General features: G+C 40.9%; 1 long non-coding RNA gene across 2 annotated transcripts in view; it reads right to left on the minus strand.

Moving 5' to 3' along the window:
* Window positions 1-4,115, minus strand: part of LOC102250128 — a 211,792-nt gene that overhangs the window by 102,787 nt on the left and 104,890 nt on the right. Inside the window, exon 7 of one of the 2 annotated variants that reach the window (XR_001363141.1) lies at window positions 1,309-1,513. The exons of the other annotated variant lie outside the window; for it this stretch is intronic. This is a non-coding gene — a long non-coding RNA (uncharacterized LOC102250128). Of the gene's footprint in view, window positions 1-1,308; window positions 1,514-4,115 lie in introns of those variants that run through there. 2 annotated transcript variants of the gene reach the window in all.

Below are 4,115 nucleotides of genomic sequence, written 5' to 3' on the forward strand. Positions count from 1 at the left end.
GAGCCTTTTTCAGCAGGAGGAGATGCTCTTGGCAGACAAAAATACATAATCCCTATATCTGGACTGATAGCCAGCCATATGCACAATACTGCCAAACCGGTCATTAAAAAATTGCACCGCTTTCTTACACCTTACATCAAACAGCTGTTGCCCTTAAAACCCCTCCTCAGCCCCCACCTTAGGTTCTGCCTTTGCAGTTCACCTAGATTAGGTTCTGATGGGTCAGTTTCTATGCCAGTCAGCATCAAAAACTCTACCTCCTAGGCAACCATTGGCTCCTCGCAGTTCACCCAGATTTGGTTCTGATTGGTTGGTTTCTATGCCAGTCAGCATCTCTGTGCCTATCTCGGGGCCTGATCAGAGAGGCAGGCTGCTGGAGAGTGGGCTGAACTGCTGGGCTCTCAGAGAGAGGGAGAGGCTCGGCGGCTGGTGAGGCCCAGAGAGAAAGAGAGGCAAAGGCTGATCAACAGCTGCCACGGAGGCTGCAGATCAGACCCTGCTCCTCTCTCCTGGCCTGATCTGCAGCCCCCATGGCAGTCAATGCTGGGTCGCCGTGCCTGCAGGGCGGCAATCAGTGCTGGGTCACCCCTAACTGCTTTATTGCCCCTAACTGCCTCTTCCTGCCTGCCTGATTGCCCCTTGGCAGGTGCTTGGCAGTCAGTCCTGGGTCGCTGCACCACCTGCAGTGCAGCAGTCAGTGCTGGGTTGCCTCAGCGACCCAGCACTGACTGCAGGACTGACTTCTGGTGTTCAGTCCGTTCGGTCCTTACGGACCCTAGCTCTTTATATATTTAGATGTATTGGTGCCTAGAGGAAACTCTTGCTTTAGGAAAAGAAATGTAAAAAGTCTCTAATCCCTTGTGCTGAATAGTTCATGGAATTCTGTAAAATTTTTAATATTTTTATGACACTTGTTCTAGAAATAAAAGCAGCTCAGTTTAACAAGCTAATAAATATGTCTTAATGGCCTTCTATGAATCCAATTGATACTACAGAATGGGCATACTTTTTGCAAATTTGTAGGCTCAGAATCCATTTACATTTTCTTGAAATTTCCAGAAAAGTTATATTGCCATAGCACAAATGGCTTAGGTTAAATGCTATGATTCATTGAGGGAACAATTCAGAAAGCGTTAAAATTATAAAAATACTTTCTTCCTTAAAAGAACATCTGGACACAGACAATACTGTGGTGAAGGCCTCAGGGAACGAATGAGGAGTGGAAGGGGTCAATGGGAAAATATAGAAGGGATATCTGTAACACTTTCAACAATAAAGATAATAAAATAAAATAAAAATGAGCATCTGGACCTGGGATTGTTAATAAAACCATATGCAAGCAGAAAGACTTCTTCTCCTGGACTCTGGAAACAGCAGCCTTCCCCCAAACTTTTAGGCCTCGAATTTACGAGTAACTTTTCACTTCCTCTTCATATTGACATCCAGCTGTATCCATGCGCCAATGGCAAAATGACCCACCCAAACTTGCTTTACTTTCAAACATAAAATACATCTACAAACGTAAAATACAACATCCACAGTTATGTTTGAAGAAACTGGCGCATACCATTTCCACAGAAATTATAAAGGAGCACACGTTCCCTCAAACAATTTATGATATCTTAGAGCTGGTTATGACACTATGCCAAGTTAGGAGGCCAGACAAGAATTGAGAGGCAATGGGGACTCCTATGACCTCTTTCCATGGGTGAGGAAGGCTTAATACAGAAAGTGGCACTTCAAATAGGCTCTGATCAAGTGTTCCTTGCTTTTATTCCTCACAAATCCCTTTTGGGGTTTATTTATGAGACATAAAATGAACACAAAATCTCTGGGGTTTCCAGCAAAAAATATTGATTTCTTATTCATGACTTGTGCTCATTGTGGGTCTGCTACGCCTCAGCTCCAAGCTCAGAGAGCATTCTCCCTGGACTCAGGCGGATGCAGCAGCCTTTATGGGAAGCAGTGCCCATCCTTGTGGCAGAGGGAGAAGAGAACATGCACTGGCTGAGAACCCTTTGCTAGGAAGTGACTCAGCACCTCACTCACGTTTCATTCGCTAATCCTAGTCACCTTTCATTCACAACTGCTAGTCACGTTTCAGTGCCTAAGTTGTGCCATGCAGGCCTGTGTAGGACGCCTCAAGGGAGGGACCCACAGGGAGAAGCACTGAAGTCTTCCACATTAAGTCAAAGTAATCTTCACTCTTACTTAGCAAGAGGTAGTGGGAGGCCAAGAATTCTTTTAGTCAGTTTATTACCTGGGTAATGGAGGAAAGGAGCGATAGTTACTGGGCGCCTACAGGCTGAGTGCTTTACATAATTAATCCATAGGATCATCTCAACACATCCCAGCATCCTGATTTTGCAGAATAAAAAATAACCATGCTAAAAAGTAATAATATTACAATAAAGGTCTTACCATATCCTTTAAATCAGTCATATAGAGAGCCATCCTCATCATGAAAAAAACACACAAACACATTTATTAAGAATGCATCTAGCTCTGGCTGGTTTGGTTCAGTGGGTAGAACGTCAGCCTGTGGACTGAAGGGTCTTGGTTCCATTTTGGTCAAGGGCACATGCCTGGGTTGGGGGCTCGATCCCCAATAGGAGACGTGCAGGAGGCAGCCGATCAATGATTCTTTCTCATCATTGTTGTCTCTATCTCTCTCTCCCTCTCCCTTCCTCTCTGAAATCAATAAAAATATATATATTTTTAAAAAGAATGTATCTATATGTGATAAGAACCACATAGACATAGCCCCTTTAGAGATGAGAATCTTAGAGACACACTTAGTATCTACATACTTCAAAGACAACAGAATAAAATATGAATATAATAACTGAACCAATGGGAAAATATGTATACTACATAAAACAAGTTAATCATTTATGAAATTTATGCATAGAGAATAAGAATAAAAACATAGAAGAAAATTTATTTAGGTGCTATCACCTAAAGTTCTATACCATTAGAGGACAAAAAGGTAGATAGAATGTCTATGAAAACTAATGATTTTTTAATATTTTTAATAGCTCAACAAAAGGAAAAGGAGTGGCATTTATGTTCCCAACTTTGCTTATTCTGAGAATACTAAAACAATAATGTTTTTTATAATCATGTGCATGGTACATCACCAAAAATGATTTGGTAATTAATGATTAGGCATATACAACTCTACTGTTATAGCAGAATCAGTACAATTATTTTTAAAACTATAGGAATTCTCCCTCAGTAATATTAACCACAATTAAATATTTTTATTCTCTATAGTTTCTCCCATCTCAACCTGTTTAGTGTACATACTTCAATCTATTCTCCCAGGCCTCACTTATCTACACAAAGCTACAACATTTCTGGAATCCTGTTCATTACTTAACTTTTTTACTATCACCTCCACAACATGTTTCACTACAGCCTGAGTCATCTAACTCTTCCATCTTCTAGAACAGTGGCATTTTTTAATCCTCACACAAGGATATGTTTTATTGATTTCAGAGAGAAAGAAAAGGAGAGAAAGAAAGAGGGGAAGAGAGAGAGAAACATCCATCAGTTGCCTCCAGTGTGCACCTCAACTAAGGATCAAACATGCAACCCAGGTATCTACCCTGGCAGGGAAATAAACCCACAACCTTTTGGTGTATGGCATGATGCTCCAACCAACTGAGCCACCTGGCCAGGGCTAGAACAGTGGTTTTTAAACTTTACTTTCACAAGTAGTATCACCTAAAGCACTTGTAAGAAAAAAAATATAAAAAATAACATTTCATCTTGTGTCTTTTCCAATTCTGATTCAATATAGTCAATATAGAAAGGGGCCCAGGAATCATCAGTTTAAATCAAGTTCCCCTCAAAACACACACACACACACACACACACACACACACGCGCGAAAGTAATGACCCTTTAGAGCCACAGGAAGAAAGTTGTATATCGCCCCTCTGTTGGGATGCCACATTTACTATATGGATGTTTCCAAAGATGTTCTGTATCAGATTTTATTATCTTAGGCTAGAATTTATTTTTACTCCAAACTGTAGGAGTGAATCATTGAACCCTCTTCTAAATTATGCATTTTCAGGTTATTTTGACCCCTAAAGCTATGAGCATAT

The sequence above is a fragment of the Myotis brandtii genome, unplaced genomic scaffold (genome assembly GCF_000412655.1).
Source record: "Myotis brandtii unplaced genomic scaffold, ASM41265v1 scaffold344, whole genome shotgun sequence".
Classification (NCBI taxonomy): Eukaryota; Metazoa; Chordata; class Mammalia; order Chiroptera; family Vespertilionidae; genus Myotis; species Myotis brandtii.